General features: G+C 44.0%; 1 long non-coding RNA gene and 1 pseudogene across 2 annotated transcripts in view; one reads left to right on the forward strand and one right to left on the reverse strand.

Annotated features, from left to right (window-relative positions):
* LOC309807709 overlaps positions 1 to 14528 on the forward strand; it is an 82437-nt gene that overhangs the window by 41435 nt on the left and 26474 nt on the right. The window lies entirely within an intron of this gene.
* LOC309808084 (dipeptidase 2-like) lies at positions 8924 to 13283 on the reverse strand (annotated as a pseudogene). Its single transcript has 9 exons — positions 13111 to 13283; positions 12679 to 13020; positions 12314 to 12440; positions 11880 to 12009; positions 11515 to 11656; positions 11144 to 11213; positions 10847 to 11023; positions 10178 to 10467; positions 8924 to 8942 (listed from the first exon to the last, which is right to left on the reverse strand). The product of its transcript is annotated as a dipeptidase 2-like (transcript).

Raw genomic sequence — 14528 nt, forward strand, 5'->3', positions numbered from 1 at the left:
GGAAAGCTATCAAGAAAAAAGGTCAACAAGTGTTCAAGAGTTTTAGCATACTAAGACTTTTTATCTACCATAATCATAAGAAATAATAATAAAAATTACAGCCTGGTCAGTGAGACCTTGAGTAAATTGTGGAAGCATCCATGTTTCCTACAGTTTCAGGGGATGGATATTTCCTGTTATTAACTCTATATCCTCTTCAACTGGAACAGAGAGACCTTTCTCTGTTGAAGCAGTTTTGTGTTTTTCCTGGGCATTTTCAGTTTTCTCTTATGAGAGACTTGTAAAGCTTACCTACACAAACTTACACATACACGTATAAAGCAAAGAAGGGATAGAGTAGTCTTGAGAGGACACTGTTTTGTAGCAGGCACACAAGACAGAGGTAATACTCCCTGATTGCATTTGCCTCCCTAGCCCCATCTCCTTTGTGGAAAGCATCAGCATTCTGAGTGGTCTCTGCACCCCACTAACTGGACGGAACACTGCATTGGCATTCTTAGGGAGCACTGATGGTCCCTCCGGAAACTGTGGTTAGAGCTTGTGCAGCCACAGTGCACAGGAAAGAATAAATATACTTCATATAACATGCTTACTCTGTTTTGCTTAATTAGCACTTATTCCCTGTAAGAGGCTGATTTCTGCTTTGACAGGGAGTAATCGAACTCTGTATTCACCCAAACCATAAAATTAAAGTTAACATACCTCAGCTTTTCATCCTACTGGAAGAAATGTATGAAATCTAAAGTTATTTTTTAATTGCTGCTGTTTAGAATGCCTGAGGCCCATTTGCTGAACTTGTTAAAGAGCAGTGTTAATGAGGGTAGTTTTCGTTTCTTTCTTTTCCGACCACAGCATGAATTCTCAGCCCAAAGTGTGCCCTGTTTCCCACAATAGAGACGGGGAAAAGTGAGAGTCTCTCACCACAAAGCATGAGACAACTACAAATACTTCTCTCCCAGAGTTAACATTGATGAGAGTCTTTGTGGAAAAGGACTTCCTCTTTTTGCGGGAATATAGTAGAAATGCAAGTCGTATTCTCCATAATTTCACTACTGGAAAAATAATTTCATAGTCCATATATATATATGTGTGTGTGTGTGTGTGTGTGTGTGTATATATATATATATATATATACTTTTTTTTTTTTTTTGCGGTATGCGTGCCTGTCACTGCTGTGGCACTTCCTGTTGCAGAGCACAGGCTCCTCATGCGCAGGCTCAGCGGCCCTGGCTCACGGGCCCAGCCACTCCGTGGCATGTGGGATCTTCCTGGACTGGGGCACGAACCCGTGTCCCCTGCATCGGCAGGCGGACTCTCAACCACTGCGCCACCAGGGAAGCCCCATAGTCCATATTTTTTATTGGTCTTCTTAAAAACATATACAGTGTTTACAATAAGGAGTAAAAGAGAAGATTTTCAATGCGATATTTCAAGGAGCATTTTGTAAAGGCGGGATCCAGTCCCAACTTTGGAAAATTAACACACACCTATGAGATCAAAGAGTCACCTGCAAAAAATTTTATTATGTTTTTCTTTCATACTAGTTTCCTAAAGGTGCATTGTTACTTCTTGGTAATGTAATAGTCAAAATGACTATATGGTGGCCATTTGAGGAAGAAGTAGCTCTTACATAAGTGTCTAGTGACCTTATCTCCTTTGATACAATACCTCTTGGTTTCAGAGGCTTGCACAGATTTCCTCTAAATGAATAAACTTAGTAAGATTTTTCTAACTATCAATCTAAAAGTAGATTTAGAAATCTACTTCTGAAGCAGTTTTGTTAAGTAATTATTGGTCAGTTCTCTTTCTGATTGGTACTTCTTTCTGCAAAAGAAATCCCTGTACTTAGAACAATGAATACCACCATCCCTGGCTCCTTGATTATTACACAGTGATGTTTCTTGAGAAAAAAGCTTACCCTTTTTTGGGGGAAACTTCAGTCCATGAAGTAAAACTTCATTAAAACTAGATCTGCTTCTAATGCCAGTGTGATGCAGATCAGTATTCCCTTTCTTTTTACTTTCCAGGCTGTGTGAAGAGAATGGTATGGTTTGGTTTAGGAAGGGTTGTAGCTTAAGAGGATTGCATTATGTTTCTGTGTCACTTTGGGGGGTTTTATTTCAATATTATATCCTGTTCTGTAAAAACACCATAGTCATTCTCTTACTTATTATTAAATAATTAAACGCTGCCCTTGTTTACTTTCCCCTTCTGATCAGAAGACTCCTCTCCACTCTAGGCCTTGATCTGAGTTCCAATTCATCAGCTTGTAGTAGCTACACTTCTGGTTTCTTTTTTTTTTTTTTTTTTTTTGGCTGTATGCGGGCCTCTCACTGTTGTGGCCTCTCCCGTTGCGGAGCACAGGCTCCGGACGCGCAGGCTTAGCGGCCATGGCTCACGTGCCTTGCCGCTCCACGGCATGTGGGATCTTCCCGGACCGGGGCACGAACCCGTGTCCCCTGCATCGGCAGGCGGACTCTCAACCACTGCGCCACCAGGGAAGCCCTACACTTCTGGTTTCTGAAGTCAGTCAGATATGGGTCCCATTTCTGTCTTCATCAGTTATAATTTATTCTCTGATATATGCATACCAGAGCTGGCAGTGACAAACATTTTGCTTCTCCTTATAGGGTTCTGTGCATTTTAATAGAGGATCACAATATTTTAAGTAGAGCTGGGATGGGGTGGAAAGAAAGAGCAGGCAAACATGCTTTTAGGAAGGTCTGAAATACAAATCACATGGAGGTAACTGCTTGAGAGAAAACCACCCCTACCTGAGTATTGTCAATAAAGTAGCACAGGGAGGCAAACGAATCAATTGTTCACTAAAAATATTTTTCTTTAGAAGAATAAAATTCACAAGAAAGCCTCATTGCAAATAAAATATATTTGTTTTCCTAAAGGAAGATATTTGAAAAATCGTAGTAAATACCTGCTTTGACCTTCTGTGTCCCTAGTGTTCTATCTCCACTAAGTTTTATGAACACTACATAGAGGAGGAGCCTGAGTCTCAAAGACCATAAGTAAGAGATGGATTCCAGAGCCTTTGCAAGGTCCATTATGCCCCATGACTTCCCATTGCTTGTGCTGTTCATCCAGATAGGTGCTTAGGATACCAGAATGAATACATCTCTTTCGAGAGGTTTTTAACAGACATTAGATACTAAACAAGTACAACACCTAACAAATAGAACAGAATGCTTTATTTAAAGCAGAAACAGAATAAATGCTCACCTAGTATCGTTTAAATCCCCTTTAAATTATTTTTTGAATCAACATGTTTATATTTGAGGGTATTTTCTTATTTTTTCCTAGTTCCCTTTACTTGCACCTCCTTTCTTTTTCACTTTTCCCAACTGAAAGGTTTATGGTTTCAAAACTAATTACTTCTTGAAGAAAGTTTTCGTGTATACTAAGTGCTACCTAATGGAAGCCATAAGCATAGAGTCTGCTAGCCTTTAGAGTGGTATAATACATAGCCAGGTTGAATCAAGTGGGAGAGAAGGTTAATCATTCTTTTAAACTGGCAGTGTTGCCGGAGGTGGATTAATATGCTTTTTGAATCTCTTATGTGCTGTAAGTCTCCTTGATCACAATCACTATGTTAATGGTTGAGGTTTTGAATTAGAGGTGTCTCCTGGACTCAGCTGGGCCAAGTCCCTTCATCTCTCTGGCCATATTAGGTGATAGTTTTCTCATTTCAATACACGATCTATGTTAGAGGGAGTGTTGACTATACCAGACTTTTAACGTGGGCACCCAGAAAGTGGAAGAATCTCTCTATTGGTGATTAATCATAACTCTTTTCATTGTGAATATAGTCCTTCCCTTAGGTAAGGCAGGAAGACCATGAAAAATAGAAAGTTCTCGGGTGTCTGTGGAAGCTGGAGTGCTCTCGACCTGTCAGCTCACTGGCAGAGCAGGCTTCGTCCGGACACTAGAGAACAAAATGTGAAATTGGCAGCAGCCAGCCTCTCCATTGCACAGGATATCCCTATTTAAATTTGACAACCAGGATATTTTACAATTTGAAATTCTTGTCATCTGGTTTTCTTTAGTTTTTTCTTTGGGTTGAAAAGACTGAGAAGCTTGTTAAAAAATCTGAATTCTGATGGTGAGGCTTAACCAGATGTATTGAGTCATCAATCAGCAAACATTGACCAACGCTTACCATTCCCCCAGTTACTATACTAAGGACCCAGACACGTCTCAGATAGTGGCCTTGCTCATTCACTGTATTTACAGTACTTTTTTCTAAATGTAACCAGAGCTCAGGTAAAGACAAGACATTGATTTGAGTCTGAAGTAAACAAAGCTGACTGGTCTGATCCCTTCAGTTTCCAGAATTATTTTGTTTCAGGTAGTAATTTTCCCAGACCAATAGAACAAAGTTCTATCGTCTATTTATTTAATATTTTATCACAATAGTCCTTGCCCCTTTGACCTCTAGTGAGGAAACTTGCCTAAGATACTGAAATATGCTTAGGTTCTATGGGTAAGTGCAGATAATGATATGAATGAAATTGAAAATGAAAAGCCAAAGGTGGAAAAGGCAGTTCTGAATAGATGAAGTAAGACAGAGGTATTTGAAAAATCAAGTAGAAAAGATACCATAAGGAATGGAGAGCTTCTGGAAGTTTTCCAATAGGTGAGGGGTTGGTACATCTTTTTTTTTTTTCTTAATAACATGTCTGGCAGTTGTATGCCAGAGAAAGTTATAAGGGAGTTGACTATATGCATGAAGTCCAGTGAGAACACTGTTTCTGTAGGCCGCTGACGGTGTTCTGAGTGTACATTCTATAGTACTAGAAATTAAGTTAGGAAACAAAGGGTAATCTGATGTCATTTTAAATGAAATTTCACAAATGATAAGAGCTAAAAGGTGTCTTTTTTCACTCAGCCAACACGTTGAGCACGTACTATGGGGCAAGCACTGTGCTTACGGGTAAGAGATAAAAGAAAAAATAAAGGCCAGAGGAACTCAAAAGAGAGTGTGAGAGATGCATAAACAACTCATTACAATCAAATAGGGAGAGGCTATTAAATAAATAGATCATAAAAATGTAAGTTTGTAAAACAGAACTTGGAGTCAATAACCTTGCTAGGGGATATTAAAGAGAATGCCAACAATGAGGGGGTCTTTAATTAGGTTTTGAATGTCAGTAGTAATTTTCCACGTGGAGAGAAGGTCAGGGGCATACCAGGCAGAAGGAACATCCTGGACTTGAGAACCAACACAGTATATTTAAGTGATTGTAAATGAGATTTTTTTGACTAGAGTGTAGGGTATAAGTTGCCAAATGGTAGAAAATAGAGTATAAAAGTTAGGCTGGAATAAAAGTATAAAGTGTCATAATTCTTATGATGAAAGTTAGGTGTTTTCCTACAAAATGGGTTACTTATAAATCTTTTAAAAATAGAGACTGCTGTGTAAGGCTTGAAAAAACACTAAATCAGAGTTGTACAGAGCTCAGGCTTAGTGGTGAAATTTTCTGTATTTTGTTTTCCAGGTTGGATACTGTTACAAGTCTTTAACATTTCTTTTTCCTAAGTAAAGGCATCTGGTGAAAATATGGGACCCATTTTATCCTGGGGAAGTTTTGTCTTAACCTTTCTTCTATGTATTTTTTCTATTTAAAATGCTTTTGCAGAATCTAATCATATGAAGTTCGGATACTTGAAGTACCTGCTCATATTCTCTCTTTGACATAATGGGAATAATTGGGAAGTCTTCTCTAATTTTGAGACTACCATGACTACTTTCTTATGTTGGTTATTCCTGTAGATGAACCAGTTTTAGGTTCATCTGAGTGATTAGTTAAACTTACTCCTCACAGATCGATTCAGCAGGTCTGAGAAGATATCTCAGAATATGTATATAGAGAGATAAACAATAAGAAATTACAGTAAGCACAAAAACAGATAAAGATCATTCATAATTTTTCATAAGATCTTATTTTCTCTCATTTTTTCATAACTTTTCTTTAATCATATGAAAAAGAAGGGAATTTACATGGAATAACAAAAGATATGCAAAACTTAAGGAAACACAATTTTCTTAAATTTCTCAAACTTATTTGTATAGGATTCAGAATGCACTTAAAATGATTAAATGACTTAAGCTAAATCTTTTTTATTGCAAACTGTTTTAACCCAGTTAATCAAGCAAGAAACTGAGAGTCATTCTTTACTCTTCTCCCCTCCCTTAAACTCTGGAACAATCCCTAAGAGTTGTCATAATTATACTATATATATATATACACACATATATATATACACACATATATACACACACATACACACACACACACACACACACATATATATGTCCATTCTTCTCTATGTCCATTGTCATATCTTTTACATTTCTTACTCGGATGTAACATCCCAGTTCACTTTTTCCCTGACTCCAGTATTATTTCTGTCTTGTTTATTCTCTGCATTGCAACCTAAATTTCACTCAAAGGCTTAGAGCTCTTTGATAGCTTCTCTTTAATTTTGGGGAAAAGGCTTCAAGCACTGTGCTCTTGCCTACTAGTCCACCCTCATCTGCTTTCTCTATCCTTACTTAGCATCTCCTTCTTCCATAAATTTTCAGCAATACTCAGTAGACTTCAGGGTTAGACTTCTCTTAATGCTGAACTTTCTCCAGGTAATGTCATCAATTTGTATCATACTTTATTCATTCAATCCTCGGTTAATGCACTCTCATCATATAAGTTTCAAAATAAACATTGAATTTCTGGCTTTTCATGACTTCCATTAGAGATTAAATTCCCTTTCTACGTGTTCTTATAAAACTTGGCTGTCCAGTTACCTATGAGAGGTATAGTTCTATTTTATAGTTCGTTGCCCCTACTACATTGTAAACTGCATGTGAACAATGTCGTTATTTACCAGTGTTGTAGGTACTCAATGAATATTTATTCTGTTAAAAGATTTATTCTGTTAAAAGTTGAGACTGTTTATGTTCCATAAATAAGAGAAAATGTAGCTCAGAACCAAGTAGTGGCAAGAGGCTTGAATAAAAGTAGACAATATTGAGAGATAGTAGGAATTTAGGTTAGAGAGTACTTGGTTACTGAATTAATTGTGAAGGTGAGGGATGATTATACAGAGTCCAGAGTTTTATTATTCCTTTAAATTAATTTTTATTAGAGTATAGTTGCTTTGCAATGTTGTGGTAGTTTCTGCTGTACAGCAAAGTGAATCAGTTATACCTATACATATATTCCCTCTTTTTAATATTTCTAACCATTTAGGTCACCAGAGAGCATTGAGTAGCGTTCCCTGTGCTGTACCATAGTTTATCATTAGTTATCTATTTTATACATAGTGGTGTATATATGTCAATCCAAATCTCCAAATTGATCCCCACCTTCCCCCCGCCTTGATATCCATGTGTTTCTTCTCTACATCTGTGTCTCTATTTCTGCTTTGCGAATAAGTTCATCTGTACCATATTTCTAGATTCCACATATAAGTGATATTATATGGTATTTGTTTTTTTTTTGATATTGATCTGCTTGAGTTGCTTATATATTTTACAAATTTGTTTATGTTTCTATTTTTTGGAGATTAATCCCTTGTCAGTTGCTTGGTTTGCAAATATTTTCTCCCATTCTGAGGGTTGTCAGAGTCCAGAGTCTTCAGCGTTCACCCAGTATCCAACTTGGACAACTGTACAAATAGTGGTGGTATAAATGATGTAGAGAGATGAATAGTGGAAGTAAGTATTGAAGGTAAAATTAATCGTTCAGTAACATCACATAATTAATTTTAAGTGTCCATGTTGTATTTGGGCAGAGTTGTTCAGTTGGCAATTAGTTAAGTTTGTAAGAGACTCAGGAGAGAGATATGTACGTTTTAGGTCAAGATCTGTGATATGTATGATGGCTGGAATCACAAGAGTAGATGAGACCATCTATCAAGGGCAGAAGAGAGCTTCTGAGAAATACACATCTCTTGGCAGAGGGCAAAGTGAGAGTGCCCAGTGAAAGAGAGAAGGATGTCCAGAGGCAGGAGGAAGAAGTAGCAGGTTAAGATGCTACTGTTGTTAAAGTGAAAGATTTTTCTGAGATGACAAGTTTGATCAACAAAATCAAATATTGCTGAAAGGTGACAGAATGACCAAACAATATTCACTCAATTTAATCACAAATTAAATGTTGGTGAATGCAATTCCAGTGTAGATAAGTAAGAAGGAAATAGCAAAATTGTGTGAGTCACGAGGTACATAAAGATAAGAAAATACAATGAGAATAAATACAATTTTTGATAAACTGCACTGTGAAATTAGGAAGAGAGAAAAGGTAACTAGAGAATTACTTGGCATCAAGCAAGAGTAATTTTTAATGGGAGGGGGGCAGCTTTTTAATGGGAGGGGGCCAAAATAAAATCTCTAAAGAGGAAAGGCTTAACAATACCAATGAGGTGGGAAAATGAATGGAAGATACTGAGGAAGTGAGAATAGGTATTTATAAACTATGTCGACAAGCTATTCTTGTCCGTAAAGAGAAAAAGTTAGTTAGGGGTGTTTTTGCTTTATAGTCTGTGTTTTCTCTGTGAAATAAAAGTTTGATGGGAGGTGATGTCACCTCGAGATAGCGCTCATCAAATATCCTATGTGCTTATCTACATTTTTCATCCTCCTTTGTAGTTAAACTGTTTTTCTTTGATTAGTTGTGGCCAGTGGCAAAGAAGCAGAATAAAGTGTATCACTTCTGAGCTGAGGTCATTAGGAGCCAGTGTCCCTCTTGTCTGGTCCTGTGCTATTGTGACATTGGAGGTCAAATAGTCCAGATGACGTGGCTGCAAGATGGATCGGGACCATGTGATCTGTAAGGGCTTTACTTAGTAGAGAAATAACGTACTCATATTTTCCACTGAGATTCCTGTGTTCAATAGATCTGCCTGTGAGAGCTCAGAGAGCATAGCGAAGGCTGAAATGACAAAGACAGAGGGAGAGATGTTGGTAACAGATGGAAGGCGCCTGGCAGATAATATATTAAATGGTAAACAAAGCTGCTGGAGTAAGAGAGAGAGTATATAAGAGACGAGAAGAAGGCCAACTGTATGTAGTATCTAACGCTAAGGAGTGAGGAGAGAAACAACTGAAAAATAAAAATAAAAAGAATGATCAGAAAGAAGCTAGGTGGTATGCCAACAGAAATCCTAAGATTGCTATAAAACATAAAGGAAGGTAGTTTTAAAAGAAGCACCATTTAATGGAGTCAGTTGTTTCCCAAAGGCAAAATGCTATGGGAACCGAAAATAAACCATCTGATTTGATGACTAAACTTTTATGAACAAAAATGGAACCATTTCAGGAAAGTCATGGGAGAAGACGCTGTGTTACAGTGGGGAGAGTAATCAATACATTGTGAGGAAAGGTGCCTTCATTTGCAAGAAATGCCAATTAAGAAGTGAAGACAGCATTTAAAGGGAAGGGATAATGTAAGAAAATTTAAAAAATTTAATTAAGGAAACTTCAATAATTCGTAGACAAAGAGGGAAGTATTAGTGAAAGACTGAAAATCAGAGAAAGCTATCTTAAGTTGTTGTTATGGACTGAATTGTGTCCTCCCCAAAATTATATGTTGAAACCCCTCCTAATTTGACTGTAGAAGATAGGAGATAGGTCCTTTAGGGAGGTAGCTGAAGTTAACTGAAGTCATAAGGGTGGGGTAATAATCTGACAGGGACTGATGGTGTCCTTATAAGAAGGGGAATAGATTCCAGAGATCTCTCTCCCTCTGCTCGTAGAGGAAAGGCCGTGTGAGGACACGGCAAGAAGACAGCCATCAGCAAGCCAGGAAGATTGTTCTCACCAGAAACCAATTCTTATGGTATTCAATACCTTAATCTTGGACTTCCACCCTCCAGAACTGTGAGAAAATAAATTTCTGCTGTTTAAGTCATTCAGTCTATAGTATTTCACTATAACAGCCCAACCAGACTAATACAGACCTTCATGTACACTGCAATATACAGAAGCTAAACAATGACTGTGAGCCAGAGATTTACATCTTGAACAGAAGTGTAATGACGCGGTACTCACAACTTCACGAATTTTGTCAGAAAGATGTGAAAAAAAGTCAGTCAAACAACGGTTCTGATAGTGGATATTTTCTTTATGTTTTTGACATAAAGCAGTGTCTGACAGCTTCCCTGATACCCATCAGTATCGCAGTTTTGATTCTGTGGCTCCAGTTCCACATGGCGCCAAGGTGCTGTGTACTGTCCATTCTTGGGTTTTTGGGTGCTGTACCTATTGCCAACAGGTGGGTCAAAGCACTGGGGCTCTTCTGAAGTCCTCCCTAAATTTGGACCCAGCTTCAGCTCCAAATCCGAGTTTTCAGAGAGCCCAGGGTGAGGCTCACCTGCCACAGTAGACACGTTGGCTAACGGGTTGCACTGCAGCACCCGCTCGGACAAGGACACCATCGCGATGCCACCGTTTTTCTTCTGCAGGGGTGGACCGGTGGACAGTCAGCTTGGCCCCCAGCACAGCCAGCTGCCTGTTCACTCTCTCGGCCCCTGTGAGGAAGGTGTTCAGCCCTGGCTTTGAGGTCAGAGTCGTCTCCTCTCTGGGTTTGTGTGAATGGAGGAGCCTCAGCCCTGGTCTGGGTGGTGTGTTGGCCCTGGGTTTCTGGGTTTGGAGGAGTATCTTACCACCTAGACTCCCACCTAGGGCTGAAGAGTTCAGGGGCTGTGGACCGTGGGTTTTGCGGGCAGAAGATATTTAACCTGGCGTTTGAGGAAATGGAGGGAGAAGAGGCTCAGGTTCAAGGGCTCCTGGTTTGAATCTCTTGCTTTAGGTTTGAGGGCCAGGTTAGTCTCTCACCAGAAGGTGCAGGATATCATCAGGAACATTGCGAGTGTTCTTGCACATACCCCGGGCAGCTGAGTGGGAGAAGATGACAGGTGCCTGTGACACTTGTAGGGCTCGCCGTGCCACAGCATCCGAGACATGGGCCAAGTCCACCATCATGCCCAGGCGGTTCATTTCTGCCACCACCTTCTGCAGGGACAGGATGGGGAGAGGGCATGAGGGCTGCATTTATCTTGTGTGTATTTATCTGTAGGGAACAGGCGGGGCTGTACATTCATGTGGGGCAGGGTATGGAAGCCGGGTCCTTACCTCGCCAAAGCCAGTGAGCCGACTGACATTGCTGTAGAAGGGGTGGATACCCTTTGCTGAGCTCTGTGCCCTGCAGGATGGCCAGGAGGCAGTCTGACTGGTGGCCATGACTTGGCTACAAGAGCGTAGAAAGAGGTTCTGTCGAACCGTCTACACCTGCAACTCCCTGGTGCAAGAGGAGGGACCCAAACTGGGCTGTGCCTGGCAGTAGGAGGGCCCTTCTGGGGATTCAGTCTTGTTCTGCGAACCTCCATTCCCCTCCCGACCCCAGGTTCAGGGCTGGATCCCAGGGGTAAACTTGCTTTGGGCCCCAGCGTGATCTTGGGCAGATCCCTGCCTCACTGGGCCCTTACCACCTGCACTGTGCTCACCAGGGCGTGTTGCAGGTCTGGGTGAGTGTCATGTAGCGCACACCCAGCGCATAGAAGGTACGCAAGATGGAGAGGCTCCTGTCCAGTGAGTGGCCGCCCTCCACACCAATGAGGCTAGCCAGCTTCTGAGTATTGTTGAGAGCTGGGAGCAGGTAGGTCAGATGATCATTTTCAGAGGCAGGGGTAGCTAACTGAAGTTCCTAACACCTACCACCACCAGTCTGTTGACCATTTTTTTTTGTTTTTTTGGCTGTGCCGCACAGCATGAGGGCTCTTAGTTCCCCCACCGGGGATCAAACCCGAGCCCCCTGCAGTGGAAGCATGGAGTCTTCACCTCTGGACTACCCGGGAATTCCCCCGTCTACCTTTAACTGAGGTCACAAGCTCCAGCTCAGAATAGGAGGCACACATGAGGCAGATGAGGTGAACTTGCTCCAGGGTGAGGCGCACAGCATCGCGTTCGTGGGTCCGGCATGGGACGTAGGCTCACCAGAACTGAGGGAAGGCAAGGGCTTAGTTTGGGCTTTGGAGCTCCTTGGGCTTCTCATAGCCTCCTCAGCTGGCACAGCACTCACTGTGCCCAGAAGTCACATGTAATGCGTTGCTTTTTCTGTGGTACGTGGATGCCCGTCAGGTTGGCTCACTGTGACCCCTGTAGCCCCCAGCATCCATGGCATGGCACTTTCTAGGTCACTATGGTAACTTAGTTCCAATGTGACTCACCTGTGGTCTCTGAGGCCCCCAAACTGCCCCACATTCCCCAGCAGCCATGGTGGCACCTTGTGTGTCCCTTTGGTACCTGGGCACCCACGAGATCATTTTTCAGCCTGTCCAAGCTGGCCTGGCCATGACTGAAATTGCGCAGATTAACATCCTGTAGCCCGTGGTGGTAAAACTGCCTCAGGACCAGGGGCATGTCGTTGTGGCTGGAGGGAGGTCAAGGCAAATAGGTGGGCTCCTTAGGTCTTGGGATCAGGCAGGACACATTGCCTGGCCTGGGCCAGCCTGTGGGTCCCCCACCTCACACTGTCACACAGACTGTACTAGGAGCAGCTGAGGCCTGGGCTTAGGGGTTCCCACCAGGGAGGGGATGACAGAGAAGGGGAAGGGCATCCATAGATGATGGAGAGGACATCCAGGGGTGGTGTGAGGGAGCCTCCCCACTAGCTCTGCATGCTCCGGACCTCTTCCCCTGCCCGGGGCCAGGCTAGGCCCCGAGCGGCCCCCAGCAGCCCGCACACACTGCAGCCACCCATCCCCAATGGGAAGTCCCGCATCAGGGCCCGCGAGCGCTCCCGCAGACTTGGGGTGCTGGAGGTGCCCGGCGTGGTCTTCACGGTTACCGGCCGCAGCAGAAGACCCAGCAGGAGGAGCAGACACAGCAGAGGCCGCTGGCTGAGTGTGCGGGGACATTCGAGGCCCCCGGGCCACAAGCTGCGCAGGGCCAGGCAGGCGGGCAGAGGCGGGTCTGAGAGGGGCGGGCAGTGGGCCTGTCGACCCCTGAACCTGGGGTCGGGAGGGGAATGGAGGTTCTCAGAACAAGACTGAATCCCCAGTGGGCCTGTCGACACAGGCCACCCAGCGGCGGGGCCTCACGAGGGGGGCGGTTTGAGGGAGGGATACAGAGTCACAGGACCCTGTGACTCGTGTGCAGAGCCGCGATCCGGGAAGCCCAGCAGCCACCGGGCGGCAGTGCCCTCCCGCCCCCTGCTCACAGGCAGCTCCCGCGGGCTAAGCTGGCCTCTGCGGAGAGCCCACTCGCCTCCCATCGCGGGGTCCCTCCACCCCTGCCCCTCTTCCCACTCCCACTGCTCCGAGGGGGCGCCCTAGGTTGCTCTCCCCCGCCTGTAACCTTCCTGTCCAAGCTGGGGTGCTTCTCTCAGAGGGCCACCTTCAGCCCGAGGCCTCCCGGGAGCACACCTCGTCCCCATCTGCCTGCAGCCGGCCCCGCCCACCCCGAGGGCTGCGTGCCAGTGACTCTGTGGCCACAAGTGCTCTGGGCTCCCGGATTCCCGGGACTGGGCCATGGGGGCTGGTGTGGGGGAAGAGATAGTTTCTGGAAATGGGGGGGAGTAACCATGTGAGCTCTGGATTCCGGAAGGGGCCCTCTGCCCCCGACCGTCTCTCTCCACCTACTTGACTCCCAAACCTGCGTGACCATTCTCTGGGGACTTCAACCAGCGCCTGGGAACTCTCAGGAACCTCCCCCACTTCTGTCAGCCAGCCTCAGGAAAGAGCGCCCTCAGGAGTCGCTACACCTCCCCAGGGCCTGAATAGAGGGACTTTTGGGATGTGAACTGAACGACCTTCTGGGGAGAGTCAGCGACCCTTTTACTCAACAGAGCAGGAACCCAGTCAGCAGGCTATTTGAGTGGAAGGAAATGAAGTGATTTCCATGGTAGCAGAGCCCCCACCGCAGCAACCTTCCTCCCAGAGCTCCTGGCTGACCTTCTGGCCAGGATCCCTCCTACCTCAGCGTGGAAGGCCCGGCCTCGTGGAGAAGTCTAGGTTCTGAGGAAAGACCTGGCACCTGGGTTCTGCTGCTACACTTGCCTTATCTCGTGGCCCTTGTGGCTCTAGCTTTCCCAGAAACCTCAAGGGCTTAAGTGCCTGTGCTTACTCAGAGGCCGCACGCCATTCCCCATTTCCAGCCTCAGGCCCTCCCCCTAGCTGCCTCCTCTAGAGACCCCGTCTCCTCAACACACACACACACACACACACACACACACACACACACACACACACACACACACACACACACACACACACACACGATGTGCCTTCTCACAGAAGCTCAACCACAGAGATGCTTTAGGGACTGTGCCCAAACTCCTTCATCCCCGGCCTCTCAAGTTTTTGCTCTGATCCCTGGCACCCCCTGGAGCTGTTCCAGCTTTGGAACCTTTCCCAGGTGGCAGGAGTGCCTAGCACAGGGGTAGTGACCTAAGTCTGAGCACTGGCGACCCTAGAAATATTATACCAAAACATTTTATTGAGCAGTAAGGGACCCCACT

This window comes from Mesoplodon mirus, assembly GCF_964341445.2.
Source record: "Mesoplodon mirus genome assembly, chromosome: 7".
Taxonomy (NCBI): Eukaryota; Metazoa; Chordata; class Mammalia; order Artiodactyla; family Ziphiidae; genus Mesoplodon; species Mesoplodon mirus.